Here is a 17988-nt window from a genome sequence, read left to right as displayed (position 1 = left end):
AGACCTTCCCTCTCTCGCCGGCATCCCGAGCGAGCTCAGGCTCCCCCTGGACCCACACCGATACCCTCCTTTGTGCGTCGAACATTGGGTCAAGGGCCACCTGCGCCGACTCTCAGCTGCGTTCGAGCGCTCGCTCTACGGACAAAGGGGATCGCGGTCACCCCGCCGAGCGTCGCCCATCGCGGTCAGGCCCCGTGCTGAACGCCACTCTCACCTCCATTAATTTGACATTGCAGGGGGTGTTCTCACATTGAGAACACTTTGAAAGCATGTAATTTAACAATAATGCTCATGCCGTGTGTTTATCCGGCGCTCGGTCCCACTGCGAATGCCGCTCTCTCGCCTTTCGAAAGCTTCAAGAATGTAGGAGGCAGCGTAGTTATCGAGTGCACAGGCGGTGCAACTGCACCTGGGCCGAGGGGCCGGAAGGGTGCAGGTACAGGGCAAGAGGACAGGGCCCCCACATTTCATTCCTGGTTGCAGGGCTCATAACAACCACGCCACTTAATGCAGGAGTCTTATTTCAGCACAAAGCACATTCCATAAACAGTGATTTAATAATAATTATATCGTGTATTTATCCAGGGAAAATCTCAACGAGTTTCGAGACCTTTTCAGGAGGAGGGTCCTGCATTGGAATGTTTGGCCAATGCCCTCCTGATGGGTGTTTTGTACAGTCCAGATGGATCTGAAATCTGTCACAAATCAATGTGCTGGATTACAGGCTTGCGCCACCATGCCCAGCTGTTATGTTTGTAGAACATTCCAGAATATCGCACACACACACACAGCGTGAAGTTGTGAAAACGTGTTTTGATGTATGATGCATTACCGATGCATACATATTTGTGAAAACCAGAACATTTTAGAAGAGACTTTTTAGAATAAAATCAAGAAATGTACATTCAAGCTCCCTTGTAATTTTAGGTAACAACATCGGTCATTTATAATCACTCTCGTAACATTTTCTGGATGGAAATGAGCTAAACATTTTTATGACCGAATGTTTCTTCCCTTAATATCACGGTTTACATTAAGAAAATCACGGTAATAACCGCGTAATTAATTGGCATTATAGTTTGTAGCGACAATAGATGTTTTATTCGTAGTTAACGAATTGTGCTGTAAACGCAGCGGACCTGAGTTCTACTCCTGGCCAAGGCTAACATCAGTGGCGAGTGATGCCTGATACAATCCTGGAGCCCAAATTCTTTTATCTCACACGGACCGACGGTGGTGAAGTATGGTTAAATAACCCCCCCGAGTGACTGATGGCAGTTTGAGAAGGCAGTCACAGCTCATTAATTGACAAAGTGCCGTTATATTCGTGGTTCTCTCGGTAAAGTCACGTAGAAGGGAAACAATAAAATATTAAAAATATAAAACAATACAATTCTCACGACGTTTCGACTGCAACACAAGCAATCATCATCAGCTGTGGATTTCACTGCAACACAAGCAATCGTCATCAGGTGTGAAATCCACAGCTGATGATGATTGCTTGTGTTGCAGTCGAAACGTCGTGAGAATTATATTGTTTTATATTTTTATTATTTCATTGCTTCCCTTCTACGTGACTTCACCGAAATAACCAAGAATATGAATCTCTGCAGTCGCGAAAGCTTTAAATCAAAAGTGCCGTCATTTAAGATTGTTATTTTATTATTCCGGTACATGTAATATAACCGAAAGCAACACACGCCATAACACCCACACACACTTCTTCTCGCATTAATAATCATTTCACTCCAGTACAGTGTAATCAATCCGTACACAGAAAACGGAAAGTCAATCTTACGTGGAACACGGCAAACTCGCGGCTATTAGCGCACTAAAAATATTTAACGCAGCGAGGGTTGGGGGGAGGTTGGTGGGACACTATGCATTCAATAAGAACGCCTGTGACTGCAGACCACAGAGAGACCTTCATCCTACGGCATTGTGGAATGCGCACCGATGAATAACAATGGGGATGCATTCGGAGCGTCTGTTATTTATTGACATGTGCGTGTGACCGACTCCCCCGCCGTCGCCTGCACTGGCGCACACGGCTCGCAAATTTTGACGCACGCCAACGGGCGAACTCTCTGCTCCCAACAACAATAAAGGGCACAACAACAACATCAACAACAACAAAAATAAACCAACATAACCCGAGCAAAATAAAGACAGATTGGGTGTTGGCGTCGTCGTCGTCGAGAGAGTCAAACAAGAATCGTGGGAATGAATCTCCCCTCCATCCTCATTTTTCGTTTCACATTTCAGTCACGGCACCCCCCGCCCCCCACGGCTCTCCTTTCCCCCCTCTCTCATTTCCCCCAAAAAATACACGGACACGCACTCGGACAACGCGACAAAGACAAAGATCCACCCCATCCCGTGTCGTCTCAAATGGGCTGTTGGAGCGAGTAGCACCGGCAAAGGCACACGACGGAATCGGTGGTCCAGCACCACGCCCGGGCGCCTTTGTCTCCCACCGGTGGCGATATTTGCTACACACCACACCGGGTGCTCATTTGAGGCCGAGTCGACCTAGGAGAGGCCTAGGACAGGTTCAGACAATCGTCACCGTTTTGGCCGTGGGCGGGAATCGAACTCGGGTGTCCTAGGTTCAAAGCGCAGTGCACTAGCCACTGCAACTCACACTCCCCGCAGATATGCACACACACACAAACATATGCAGACAAACGAGTCATCTTAGGAAATCATGTACAAATGTGCACAGACAACAGCACATGCACATCGGATTATCACGGTTGGTTACGTACGGTGCGAAAGAAGTTCAGCATGCGCACATTCAACACGTAAACATCCACGGGGATTAACCGGTGGACAGGAGCAGGCACATGAACAGATGCACACTGACACAACATTACAGCGCGATGCAATTTGCCTTTTACGCGGCATCAAAACACAAATGCATTTGCAGACGTTGTACTACATGCCCGTGACAGGTCAGCGAGGGTAATTTATCGCCGGCAATGGGAAGACACTTGGGTATAAGGCAGCGCAATGGTAACACTCGTGCCTCAAAGCGAGATTGCCCTGGGTTCCAGTGCCGAATCGGGTGCCTTTTTGTGCGGAATTTGTCCATTCTCCCCCAGTTCTGCATGAGATCCCTCTGGGTTCTCTGGCTTCCTGCCATAGCTAATCCTGGCATTGGTCAAACATTCGAACGCTTAAAGAGTACCTGGAAAATATGACTCAATTGGGAGTACATATAGCAACGTCGCCCTCCACTGTGAAACCTGGGCAGGACCCTCCTGATTAATTCCCCAGTCATTCAATCCATTCATGGTCATTTATTGTCATCAATTTCGCTTTCACCGAATTCACCCATCACAGATTCGCCCCCCATTGCTTCCTCTTCTCTATTTTAATCGCCTCATCTCCACCATTACATTCAGATGTTGTACTGTTCTTAAATATCTGTAAATCTCCTTGGTTAAGGTGCTTTATATATTAAGCTAAGATAAGGGAGGTAAACAATAAACACATTCCTACGGAGGGAGCTGGTAGGAACGTTGGGTTGCTCGGTCAATGGCCAGGGTCAACGGCGGCGTGGTGTATTCCGCAAATATGGCCGATTGTGAGAGCGGGCACAAGCCGGCATGAGCAGGTTAAACGTTGAGTTTTATAAGGGCACCACGGGGTGACCAGCCCCTCCCAGCCCCACCCCTCCCACCCCCCACCCAGCCCCTCCCCACCCTCCCCTCCCCACCCAGACCCATCCCACCCATTTTTGGATGCACGACGGACGGACGGACACAATAATCCCCTGTGGGCTGGTGTAACCAGGAGGTTCCTACCAGTATAATATACATACAGTATGGTACAAAGACAAAGATCCCCCATATAGCCTTAACATACTGTAGGGGCAAGTGCTGTTAGCAAGCACCTATGAAGGCCGGATAGGCACACGAGGGGGTGAGTGGCCAGCACCACGCCCGACCGCCTTTGTCTCCCCAGTGGCGATATTTACACACCGCACCAGGTACTCATTTGAGGCTGAGTCGACCTAGGGGAGGCCCGGGACCGGTTCAGACAATCGTCACTGGTGTTGGCCGTGAGCGGGAATCGAACCCAGCTAGCCAGGTTTATAGCGCAGTGCGCTAACCGCTACACTACCGCTCCTCATACCAGGACACACACATGGTACATGAATGTAACATTACTAGTAATTTACAAGTAGGAAGCTTATGGCTTGAGCAAGAGTACAGAAGATGTAGAACGTGATGGAGTGGCCTCCAAGGAATGGAACGCATCCAAGAGGGCAACCACAAAGGAGATGCAGCAATGAAATCAACTCCTCTATAGGTGCTAGGTTTACCATCATTTCGCAGGATTGCGAGAGGGCTTATTGGGGAGGCCTTTATCCAGCAGTGGACTGACCATGACTAATGATGATTAGAACTGTTATATATAAAACAAAATAAATCTATTACGTTTGACTAGAATGTCCACCCTGAAAATCCAGCCATGAATTTCGATTTTAAAGCTTTCGTGACTGCAGGGATTCATCTTCTTGGTTCTTTCGGTAAAGTCACGTAGAAGGAAAATAATAAAATAATAAAAATAAAACAATAAAATAATTCTCACGACGTTTCGGCCACAACGCAAGCAGCCGTCTTCAGGTGGAGAACAGGTCTGTCGAGAAGGCAGACTCTGCCTTCTCGACAGACCTGTTCTCCACCTAAAACATAAAATAATTCTCACGACGCAAGCAGCCGTCTTCAGGTGGACAACAGGTCTGTGACTTTACCGAAAGAACCAAGAAGATGAATCCAGCCATGCTTTCCCATAGACCATAACCTCGTGAGTCATGTGCCAGCATCTTGGCCACAGCACGGGATGACGAGACAATTTGCTAAACACTTTTAGAGCCTCCGCAACGGCAACAGATCAATGTGGATGCACAGCAATTTGGAATTATAAATACATAAAGCACATTTCCCGAGCCTATTCCCCTCGGCTAGAGTTGGAGACAAAGTCGGAATGCATTATGTATTATGAGCACTCTGCTTCCCATGCTTGCGGTCAGCATAAGCAGATTAGTGTAATGCCGACCCACAACAATTTAACCCATTTTGCACGAGTGTAGCATCACTCAACATATTTTGCATCCTAAAATATTAGATATCATGTTAAGAGATTTTGTTATGGGGAAAAAAAACCCCAGGTCTAGATGTTTTAATATAAGTCTATAAGCTGTGCAAGATTTTCGTTAAAAAGATTACCAAAACATGTTTTGAGCTTAATAATGATTTTTTTGTTAAATGCCCGAAATATTGGTATCTAAATGGTACATCCCTCATCCACCTGTATGGAGAATGGTTGGCGGCGATGATGACAATAAAAATCCAATGAATTGTCACTTCCAGCTCGAACTTGCTAAATCCTGAACACGGCAACATTTGCACATAATCCATTTGAAGGCTCACGATAGACGACCTGTTTTCGTTTTTAACTAAATGCAATAAATAATATTGCATATATAATATTGCGGCTGCAAGCTTCATAACAATCTCCACCCACGGGGGTCCACATGTTGAATTAAAATTCGTCTTTGCTCGCTCTTATCGGCCTACAATGCTATTCTGCCCCGCGTTTCATTGCATATGCCAGCGTGCGTTCGGTATTCAAAGCGACCCAATCACAAACAAGAATCGGCTATCCGCTTTGCACAACAATGTTTAATAACAAACGCTCTATTAATTTTCGGCCTTCCGTTCCGTCGCCGCGAAAAAACGCCCCCAAACGGCTCCTCTCTCTGCAATGCAAACACCACGAGGCTCTGGGGCAGAAACAGCGGCAGAGGTGGGGAGGGCGGGAGGGGAGTTAATATTTGGTGTTGGGCCCCTCGGGGAGACGGGAAATGAAAAGGGCAAAGCTTGTCTCGTTTAACTAAGAGCCAATGGCAGCTCCGCGTTCACATCACAGTTTATGCAATTTTTTTTGACTTCCCCTGACATGAAAGGGAAAATGTTCGCCTGCGCCAAGGATATTAAAGAAATTCTACCGGAGCCGACGACATGACAGCACGTGTCAGGGCAGCAATCCTAAACACTTCATAAATGTTTAGCCTCTTAAATTCCTCCAACATCTAAGTGGCTTACGAAGCAGAAGCTGTTTTTTTTTCTCTCTTAACGGGCAACATCTGTTTGCGTCTCCTCGCTGTCACGAGTTTCAGACATAGAGGTATTGGTAATTTGATGTGTGTTTTGTCTGCTCATAAAATATAAAGAGTTTTAAACATGAAAAAAGGCTCTTTGGCTCATCATGTCCAGAACACCTTGACACTGAGTCAATGGGTGACCCATTTCAATAATCCGTGGAAAAAATCTCGCAATTATTTCTCACTATGTTTGCATGACATTAAATCAAACGGAAATAATAAACAAAGTAATTTCACCACGTTGCCACGAGTTTCGTTGTTGTTTTCAATGCCCACTGTAAAAAAAAACCTACTCAATAAACAAGTATATCCGTAGGTATACAGTTTCAGTTTCATTTATTTGGTATAGCCCGGTGAGCCATTCGGCTCTTGACTCGGGTGCAACCGTAACAAACAAAAACATGAACAAGGAACATCTTAAAGTGACAACGCGCAAACAGAAAAATCCAGGAAAAAACAGCAAAGTCTTCCACAAAAAGCACCGTATATCAATGTTGTGTGCAAAAATCCCAGTGGGATGCAAGTCAAACAATAACAACCAGGCAAATATAATAAGCAAATAAAAAGGATATTCAAATGTAGGGGGTTGAGCAACGTTATGAACCCAGAATCTCGAGTTTAATTTAACATCAGTTGCAAGTGATATCCACACCCGTCTCTCCCTCCCTCTGCCCTCCCCGGTCACAAACTTGCGCTGACTAGCGAAGGTGAAATATGGTGATGAGAGAGAAAACGGAACCCCATGACTGACATGGTGTGGGGGAGGCCTTTCATCCAGTGGTGAATTGAGAATGGCTGGAATTAATTAATTTAAATTGACAATTAGCAACCAAAGCGCCACATCTAGTTTTAAAGTCAGATGCATAGTAGCTTTAGAGATAATTGGTTTCAGATGACGAGGGCAGCCGAGGAAAGGAGGCAACTGTTCACAGTGCATAGGTTAAATAAAAGTTGATCCGGTGAAATGTTAAGCAGTAAAACCCAGAAAGAGAGAGCGGAGTTGCAACAGATGACAGCAGAGCTACAACGGGATTCTTAACGCATCGAGGGAATTTCATTTTCGATCACGCGTTTTTGCTTTCATTTGAACGAAATTACAGGCAGTTGTTTAGCTCACAAGATGACACCAGCACCCATGGTGCTCATCCTGTGAATGATGTCAGGTTGTTTATTTTAGTAATGTCACGTGATATGATGGTGTTAAGAATGGTCAGCACAACTGGACGTGCAATCGAGACATCACCGGTTCGACCTCATTGCACGGCAGTTGAAATGAGGCACAAGCGTCTCCCCACCCTGGGTACACCACAGTTCATGGATCTGCAGCTCACGCACTGGTGGAGTAAAGTGTGGCTACTCTCACCCCTTCCAAGATGTGTGGCCAACATGAAAGAGGAGGCCAAATACCCTCCCGAGAGAAAGAGAGAGAAGTGTTCTTCATTCAAGGCCTGCGGGCCACTGGCGGCCTTTAGTGTGGCCCTTGACGAGCGGCCCCCGACAATACACAACAACACGTGACCCCCCCCCCCCCACCCATCATCATCGTGCTGCTGTCAAACCCCCAATGGTTTCAAATGTGTGGCGACCCTCACAATGATGTCGTATCGGCAAAAAGTGGCCCCGCCTCTTAAAATGAGTGAGGAACACTGTTTCTAGAGGGGTTAACAACACTTCTCTGTAGCGGAGGCCCTTTTGCCAGCATTGACGTGAGCATGAAATTGCAGGGATGCACCTTTACCACCCCATCACACTGGTGGCTGCGGGAGTCAAATTGCCGAGCCCTCTCAAGCTGGTCAAGAGGTAACTGGCAAGTGCTCTGGCCATTAGGCACCCCTGCCAAGATTGCATTTGTGTATCTAAGTGCCCCACAATCAACATCACTCTGATGCCTTGTTTCCATGACTACTGCGAAGTGTATCATTTCAACTCGCAAACTGGGCTTCCAGACTCAACCGGGGTTCTCACAGCAGCCCTACCGGACCAAGCTTACACGAACACCTCTTTTCCGCTGGCAAATCTGAACCGAGCCACACAGAGACCATCTCAATGCTGGTGGTTTTCTCCGGCTATTTGCCGTGCCGAACAGGAAATCCAATGCACGATACATAACCAGGGGCGGGATGAACGACGCGTTCACTACGTGCGAAGCCAATCGGTGCATTGCGAGAGCACAGCATCGAACCTCCGATCAGCACGGTTGGCTGCGTACGGTGAGAAAGAAGTTCAACGTGCACGCGCTCAGCATCTCTGTGGCATCGACATGCACCTCGACTCGTTCATTGCGTGCGACGTCGACGGTTCAACTCGGCACGGCCCCAAAGTGGCTCAGTTGTGCAGTGGAGAAAAAATAAAGAGGCAAAAGGGAGCTGAGTAAGTGGGTTTTGTGAGCTCAGTGCTTTGTTCTTTTGTAAATTGAGAGGTGTGCTTTCACCTGGGCCATCATTTCAATCAGCCATGGGATCGACACGGAAACAGAACGTGCCATCATAACAAGAAGCTGGAGGACGCCTACGTTTTAATAAATCGACGTTTTGACTACGCTAAGGGGACCGTCGTCTGCATTCGTTTAAAATGTACCGGAGTTGCGATGGGTTCAAATCAGAGGTATCACACGGTGAGGAAGGGAGGGGGGACTGGATGGGAAAGCCATGTAAACAACCCAGAATACATTCGAGCAGCCGCATTAAAACATAGACCAGTTCGCCCCAACTTGTTGTCACATGTTTGAATTCATAGCCACCTTACATTGTGCTCATAGGATGTGCAATCGATGGCAGCGACGTCTCAGTTCAACCAAGAGGAAGCCGCAAGCAGCCGTGTAAGAACAGAGTGAAAATTATCAATAATAACAGATTACGGCTTGCGGTAGCTTAATTACAAGGTAAGGATGGGGGGAGGGGATGCGGGGGGCAGAGGAATCTCTTTGGTGGAACGTCGAGTTTGGGGCCTTGGACGCGGGCCATGATGATGCTCACTATAGAACGCAACTTGGGCCATTCCTGGGGCCAATGGACGCGCTCGCCAAACGATTGTGGACATGTGGCATTACCGCATTAGCCATCTGGCTCTCGCTGTGCGCGCGAGTCAAGACACCTTCTCCGCAGCAGCATTGCATTTATTCAGCAGCATTGCATTTATTCAGCAGCATTGCATTTATTCAGCAGCATTTCCCCCGGCCAGCGACGCATTTTAAATTTTGCATGTTTGATATAATTGGTGAGGACGCGCGGGGTCAAATTGCAGCATCTAAGTTTAGCGTAGGTCCTCGTGGTTTCAAAGGGGCACGTTCCATTAGATGGTGAGTATTCTCTCTCCTCTTTCACTCTCTTTTCGAGCGCAGATTCGGAAATAACAGCGTTGCAAGCTAGGCTGCAGGGGTAATGCTTTAATCAGATGGTTCGCATTTCCAAACGCCAGCTCAGTACAGCTCCATGGCCATCGATGAGACTCCATGCATTGTGCGAGCTTATTCTCTCAGGCAATACCAAAATAAACATTTCTAAAGGAGCACTGAATATTTGTTTTATTGTTTCGTTCCGTGACATTTTAATTAAGTTCAATCTTGACGTACACCGGATGTCGCAGAAGGTCCAATTCCTTCCATCGTAAAAAAAAATACGCGATAAATTAATTCCCTGAGCAATTTAAGTCTCTGCGCCTGCTAGAGACGTTGTGTTCCTTGTCCTTTAATGTTGTCAAGTTCCGTCTGCTGGACATTCATTTCTGTTAAAGCCATCCCGGGCCGTGTCTTCGTCATATGGGACGTCAAGGCTCTGCCATGAACGACAGCAACGCTGCCTCAAATTAAGCCACATTCAGGACACAAAGTCTCATCGCCGAGCTCCATTATGCGGTAATCACGTAGAAACTGCCTCATAAATAAAGCGACGATAGATTGACAATTGATATCGGGAGAAGAGGTTAACGGGAGGCGAGCGCAGGTGAGCTGTGTGATGGGAGGAGAGTTGGTTGGCGGGGGCGGCAGGGAGAGTGCTAATCATTGGGGATGAATGAATACCCCCCATTGTGGCTCACACAGCACCCCCATTTATAAAGCCACGAGGAGGAGCGGGGGGCGCACAGAAGCGGGTGAATGACAGACGTGAGACAGCAGCCGGGAGACCGCCGTTGTCCTACACTGCAGACACCCAGAGGCTGCTCAGCCACAAACCAAACCAGCACCCCCCCCCCCCTCCCACCAGCTCCCAAATGCACCCTACCACTCATCTCTCCCCCCCCCTCGACCCTACATGAAGTCCTGCCACTTTCTCAAACAAGGGCAATTATGTGGCGGAACAATGGGGCACTCAGGAGAAAGAAAAACTCTTTCTGGATGTTTCTCCCCGCCCCCTCCCCTCTCCTCTCATCCTCGTAACCTCAACAACACTCTGCTCTTTTTTATTGAAAAATATCACATGGGTTTATATTAAGAGAGAGAAAAACAAACATTTTGGTAGATGCTCGGACGCAATGGGAAACAACGAACGGTGCAAATAGCGCAAATAGCGCTCGCTCGCGCGAATTTGCAAGTCGCGCTGCGAGGTGTCACGCTGCGGCCCCATGCTGCAAACCTCACTCTCACGACGAGGGCGACGAAGACAGTGATGATGACGGCAACGGCGTTATCCTCACTTCATCGCAATCACGTCGCCGCTTCCCTGCGCTAAAATAATATCTTTGTGTAAAAATAGCGATTAAAAACGACAACCAAAAATGTTTTAAGACTTTTTTTTTATAGACAATTATTTGCTTTTTGAGTCAAATACACTCGTGGTACAGCCCATGAATTGTGTGACTGCAGGTAATTGTGTTTTATATTTTTAATGAATGTCTGATCTCATCAAATCTCGGAAGCTAATAAGTTTTAGCCTGGATAGTGCTTGAATGAGTGACCACCTAGATTTGAAGCTTTCGTGACTGCAAGGATTCATATTATTAGGGTTTTTCGGTAAAGTCACGTAGGTAAAAAATTAAAATCAAAATTCATAAAGAAAAAAAATAATAATAAAAATAACGACGTTTCGGAGGCAACACAAGCTTCCGTCTTCAGGTGGAACTGTCACAGCACGATAGCTGTATCCATTTACTTAAAATATACATTTACTTGATACAGCTATCGTGCTGTGACAGTTCCTCCTGAAGACGGAAGCTTGTGTTGCCTCCGAAACGTCGTGATTTTTATTTTATTTTTATTTTACTTTTATTAATTTTGATTCTAATTTTTTACCTACGTGACTTTACCGAAAAAACCTAAGAATATGAGTGACCACCGTGCAGAACAGGTGTTATAGGCCGTGGGGGATACTTGGTGAGCAGCAGAGGGCAGTGCATTGTTATACAGTACTGTACCTCCATGCTCTCCCGTCTAAGTTCAACACCTTCACCAACGGGCACTGCCCAGCGTGGTGCACGATGGTCAAATAAACCTCGTGGCCCGCAGGACGCGGGGAGGCGTTCTCCACACACAGTGGATCGACAAAAGTGCCACAAACGTAAAATTGTTAAATGCCATAAAAATACACGCGGTTGGTGTTCTCCTGCACAAATCGCTTTCTTGTTGTGATGTTGAATTTTTCTATCGTTCTGTGGGGGTTTTTTTTTGTCCTTCTGAATTTATTTTCCCGATAGATCCCAGATCACCTCGGCAGAAGACGTCGTCGCAATGGGCTCTCTCGTCTGGTCAGAACAGAAGGTTTAAAGAACCGACTAATAACAAAAAATGTCTCTGGGAGAGAAACGAGTACAAGGATAAAACGTCACTCGGAGCTGATTTCAATGTCAGAGTTTATTCTATTGCACGCAAAAGGCTGTGGAAATACTGTCCTGGAAATATCCAGAGCCATACACACTCTGCATAATGGAATTCATTTGCAGGCTCTTTCTGTGTGCGCTGTATTTTCATTTTCCCTGAGATCCCAGGAATAGCCAGCGTCAAGCTGGCGCCGCAGGTCCCTTTTATTTATTTATTACTCTATTAATATTCATTCTCCTTGCACGGAACAAGCTTGCAGGTATCTCCGCTAACACAATGTAGCTTTAATATTACAGGCAACGCGCTCTCTGAAAATCACGTGGCTTTAAAATGAAACAAGGCAATGGGTGTGGAAGTGTATATAAATATTAGAATATAGTTTTTCAAGCATCCATGCGCAATGCTTTTCGACAACCAGAGAACGGCAAAAATCTTGGCGACGCTACCAATGGACCTCATCAACTATTTTCGCAATTGACATGTGTCTTATTTCAGTGACAACCACAACACAGAGGGCATATATATATGCTGTGGGTGTACGTCTGTGTGTCTGTCCTGGTGACCTAGGTTTGATTCCCGTCCATAGATAACACCAATCGTAACTGTCAATTGGTGAAGTCGGCCTTCAACGAGTACCTTGTGCGACACATGGAAATCACGACCGGTGAGACAAAGGAAATTGTATGTCGTGCTGGTCACACCGAAACCCTCATGGGCTGTGCAGGCTCTGATAGGTGCTCGCTAACAGGACTTGTCCTGACAGTTTGGGTGGCTATACAGAGGAGCTTTGTCTTTGTGTGTGTTCATGTGTGCATGTGAGTGTGTGTGCGATTTTACATTTCAAAAACTAACCTGCAATGTTTTTTTTTTGCTTGCGGTGTTTCACTCAACGTTAGCGACCGCCTATTATCGCGACACATGAAGCGAGGAGCTAGCGGAGCCGGTGACACACGTGGCTGCCTTTGTCTCCCCGGCGCTGGTGCCGCACTCCGCACTGGCAGCTCGTTTTAAGGCACGCACGTCAACCCAAGAGGCACACTCCAGGCACAGCCACAAACATCGGCATTAAAACAACGTGCAATTATACCCCAAAAAAAAATAATTGTAGTTTGCTTACCGCTGAATCGCAGTCCGTGCGCTACACACGTACATCAGCTAGGCGTTGAGCACGTGTCATACGCGCGCACACGCGCATCGGTTAGTTGGGCTCAATTGCAAAGCTGAACCGAGGTTTCAAGGTCACAGAAAGCAAACGTGGGCCGCTGCGCCGGTCAAACGTGACAGCTCGCTGTTAGGCAACGCACCACAAAGCAGTGGGCATCGCGCGGCGCGTTTGAGAAGATGTGAAAAGTTCGAGCCAGACGCATCTTCGCGTGGGTGTCTGAGCGAAGGCGCTCTGATTAGGGCGCTGACGCTGTCGCGCTGACAAAGCCGCTCTGCGCGGTGAGACTCTCTCCGCTCGGGTGCAGGATGGATTCTTGAAGGATGGAAGCTGGAAAGTGGCAGAGATAACAAGAGGAAGTGGGCGACTCTTCTGTTTCACTCCCGCTACCCCCCCCCCCCCCCACTCCCTAAAGCTGAAGCTCTAACCAACATGCTCATTTAAAAATAGTGTTCAAACTGCACCCAGCAGAACTAGAGACTTGAGTCAAAACGTACTGCGCAACAACGGCGAGAAGGGATTTTCACACGGCGCGCATACGTACAAATAAACAAAACCAAATTAAGAATCACCGGACAGACGAAAAGAATGGAGCCACCAGAACGGTGGGAATTGTTTACAAATCTTTGCAGCGAAATCGAATAATAATTAAAGCTTCGATTTAAAGCTTTCGTGACTTTACCGAAAGAACCAAGAAGATTCATCTTCTTGGTTCTTTCGGTAAAGTCACGTAGAAGGGAAATAAAAAAAATAAAAATCTTATGTTTTATTTCTATTATTTTATTATTTCCCTTCTACGTGACTTTACCGAAAGAACCAAGAAGAATAATTAAAGCTTTGAACGGGGCACTTAGCGGGGGACCCGTGCCTCAAAGTGCTGCGAGGTTTTTTTTCTTGTGAACAGCTCCTGGAGTTTTGGGGATACGAGCCGATGTCCCTGCACCGCCCGAGGTAAGGAAAAAAAAGCGCTCACTGCAGGCAGAGTATGAAATTACATCTTGAGAGGCAAATCTGATCAAGGCAAGACAGGCTGGGAGCATGGTAATATTTATGTGTGCGGTTGCGTTAAACCAATTCCTGCCCGTCTGTGACACACAAATGTTCATGTTGTGGGTAAATAAATTATTGGCTCGATAAAAACTAAAACGCAGCACGGAGTAAAAACACAAAAGGACTCGTTATAAATATCAAGATAATTTGGCAAGGTTTGCATGTTGTGAAGCTGGCCGGAAATGAACCGCGATGAACGGATGAATGACCGTCAGAGCTTGAGTGCGTGAATAATCACCGGTGCTATTTTAAAGCGGTGGCCACTCGCTTGAATTCGGCGTTAAAACCGTCGCCGTTCACCTAGAAATAGCAGCCAACCCACCACCCTGTCGTAGCTGACGAGTGCCGTTGTGTGTCGAGTGTGGGAACGCCGCAGAATGTACAGTCTCGCACCGGAGCCGCTAAAGGAATGGTAAAAATATCAAACTTAATTTATGTATACTCGTTGGTTCTTTTGGTAAAGTCACGTAGGTAGAAAAATAAAATAAATAAAATAAAAATAAATAAATTATACATCACGACGTTTTGATCGTAACACAAGCAGTCGTGACTTTACCGAAAGATCCAAAAAGAGTACGGATTCCTGCAGTCACGAAAGCTTCAAATCAAGATTAATTTATGTACGCATAGAGAATTTCTCTCCTCCCGCGTCAAACTAAATAATAAAATATACTTAGATCGCAAGTCGTCGCTGCAAATAAAACGTCGTAATGCTCCACTCGCCCAATGGCAAAACAATTCGCAAGAAACAAAATGGAACAACACGCGCTCGCTCTTTTACAACACAAAAAAAACCAGAGCTCTTCGCTGCTCGGTCTGAGATGTAAAAGTGCTTGACATTTGATAGCCTTGCCAGAACGACCTAGGGTTACTGACAAGACCCAGCGCCAATCAGCCAGACACATCTCGTACAGATCTGCAGACTGTGTAAACACTTGCAAAATATACCTCTCTGCCTCTTCTGGGATCCCAATCAGATATCGCCCACATATACGAGGGGATTAAACACGAGATAAGAAAAATAAATATTGTACAAGTTAGTCAAGTGATCGGCTTATAGGGCTGACCAGGGTTCAGCTGCAAAAACTAAAATATTGATGAATGGGATTCCTCCCTCCATTCCTCCCACAGTTCCAGAGCTTAACGTTCTTCTTTTATAAATCCATTAGACACGACCACTGTAAAAGCTTTGGGAATTAATTGCACGGGAACAAAATAATTCACCAAGCACTCGTATTTGCGATTGCTGTGTGCTGCAACAATTGAAGAGATATCAAGTCAATGCTGACAAAAGTCAATGCTCCATTCGTTTTGCACCTCTCACTCCTTCTCCACTGCTGTCCTCACTGCCTGGAAACTTCCTTTGCCAATTGCTATCCGCACCGGTGACTCGGGGCCTCAAGACCGTCCTGTTCTCCTCTGCCTCGGACTCCCCCCCCCCCCAACCCGCCCATTCCATCTGTCCAAATGTCTTCAACAACACCGACAGTAACATTCTCCATAACTCTCCCCCTTTTTCTTTAATAGTAAAAACCTACGTAATAACAAGTATAACCCGTAAAAACAAAGGTTTTCACTATAAATCCTTTATATGCGTGGCGGCTAGAGTCCTCTCGTTCTCTGGCTTGAGATGGCTGCCACCTATGGGTCAGATGATTGCATGGCACCATTAAGCAATTGGTAATTAAATATAATATTTTTGTCCTAAAAAGTGTAAAATTTTGGAAAAATGTCAGCTAGATTGGATCACGGGAAGTGGGTTAAAAAACAACCGAAAGATTTGCACGGTCGTAAGCAAGCAAGCAAGCGCGCAAGTGAACTTAATATAAAGGATTTAAAAATCATCTCGTCTATCCTTATTATATAACGCACACGTTTTTGCTCTTTTTCATTCAGCATCTTGAGATGTCACTGCACTTACTGGAAATGCTTCACAAATTCAAATCGCACCGTAAATTGCATTGCGATGGTCAAGATAGAATTGGTTAATTATGTCACATCACTTACGTGGGTGGGAAAAGTTGGAAATTATTACAGATATATTACATATTTCAATTAAAAACATAACTATGATTGCATAAGTATATACCGTACAAAGACAAAGATACCCCGTATAGCCTGTAACAGACTGTTGGGGCAAGTGCTGTTAGGGAGTAGCACCTATGAAGGCCAGCACGACTCACGGAGGGGGTGGGTGGCCAACACCACGCCCGGCCGCCTTTGTCTTCCTTCTGGCGATGTTTTTATGCACAGCACCATGTACTCATTTGAGGCCGAGTCGACCGAGGGGAGGCCCAGGACTGGTTCCGATAATCGTCACCGGTGTTGGTAGCCGTGAGTGGGAATCGAACTCGGGTCGACGGGTTTCGCAGCGCACTAACCACGACACTACCGCTCCCCACATAAGTTAATACACACACGTCCACACATTGCTCTCCAATGTAACGTTTGCGTTGTGTCGCGTGTATCTTCGGCACGATGTCTGACGTTTCGCCGCACGTGCTGCCAGCGAAACGTCCGACATATGCTGAACGACGACATCGCGGTGTCCGCAGAAAACACGACCCAGAGCTGCACATCTCAACCGAGAAAACTTACGCAGCGATGTAACGGTACTTTGTTTGTTAAAAACAACAAACACCTCGTACACCCTGTTCACAAAGTAAGTCGGTGCACGCGCGGAATGCATCTGCGACGCATGTGCGAATCATCAAAAACGACTCGAGTACAAAACGCATCTCGCCGTTAAAATTTTTCCGCGCAAAAGATTTGAGCCCCCTCGAAGACGCCCCCCCCTCCCCCCCCCCATTCAATGAAACGTGACGCCTCTCATGGCCTAGACACAGGAACACAATCTACCAACACTCATTATGCAGTCGTAACCCATACCTACCCGACGAAGCGAGCGTCCGTGGTTTGGGCCCCGCCTGCATGTGGCGGCCCAGTGGCTAATGAGAGCCCCGGTGGATTTCGGTTTTTAGTTTAGACGCGGCGCACAAATGATGTAAAAGGCACTTAACTTGTTTTTTTAACCAAATCAAATCAAATCTTGTATTTGTTCTAATCGTGGAATGCGACTGTCGCCTTAAGAGCACGGGCATTTACAAGCGTAAGGCCGGAAATGCATATATCTGCCAGCCCTAAAGGGTAAAAAACGCGTACGATTGCAATATCTTCTTCTTTCGTACGGCCGATGTAGATGCAAATGCAAAGCAACAGCTACAAATTTCACATTCAGGTGGTCAAGCCAGATAACCACGTCAGGGGCAATGGAGCGTATCGCTGATGATTTGAAGATGCAAAGAGTGAATAAACGAATATCGCAAAGGATGAAACGGAAAATATGCATCTAATATTTTGACATGGTGTATTACATCTGATCCTCAACTGTTCCGAATGAAAACCAGAATCACTGAACTCTGAAGAAATAAAAAATATCTCAGTATTCACGTGAGCTTCTATAGGTCAGCGTTAGCCACCCCATCCATTATAAAATTTAATTTAACTTATTTTTTTAAAGTCACACAGAGCTGACACATTGCTATTACAGGACAGACAGCCACAACTTCGCTTATAGACAAGCCAAGGCCAGTAATGGATTAAATAATGGAAATGCCTTGTGGGGTTTGGTAAAACCTTTGTGACCCCATTTTTTTTCTCTCTCGCAAGGATTGGGGAGGGGAGCGGAGAGTGGGGGTGGGGGGCTCCGGCTCTGTCCCTTTGACGCGTTCCATCGCAACCTCCTCCACCCATCGCCTCCCTCGCCACGCTCAGCCACCTTTCTATTTTCACGTTGTGTTAACAGGAAAAATATGACCATGGTGCTCAATGGGCGGTGCTGAGCTCAGC

At 46.4% G+C, this 17988-nt stretch overlaps 1 protein-coding gene across 5 annotated transcripts in view; it reads right to left on the bottom strand.

The window, feature by feature from the left end:
* LOC133340481 (broad-complex core protein-like) overlaps positions 1 to 17988 on the bottom strand; it is a 78135-nt gene that overhangs the window by 7833 nt on the left and 52314 nt on the right. The window lies entirely within an intron of this gene.

Source organism: Lethenteron reissneri, chromosome 9 (genome assembly GCF_015708825.2).
Source record: "Lethenteron reissneri isolate LAM-NWPU_2019-01 chromosome 9, ASM1570882v1, whole genome shotgun sequence".
NCBI lineage: Eukaryota > Metazoa > Chordata > Hyperoartia > Petromyzontiformes > Petromyzontidae > Lethenteron > Lethenteron reissneri.
The sequence above is the reverse complement of the archived record's forward strand: the minus strand, read 5'-3'. Positions and strand labels throughout refer to the sequence as shown.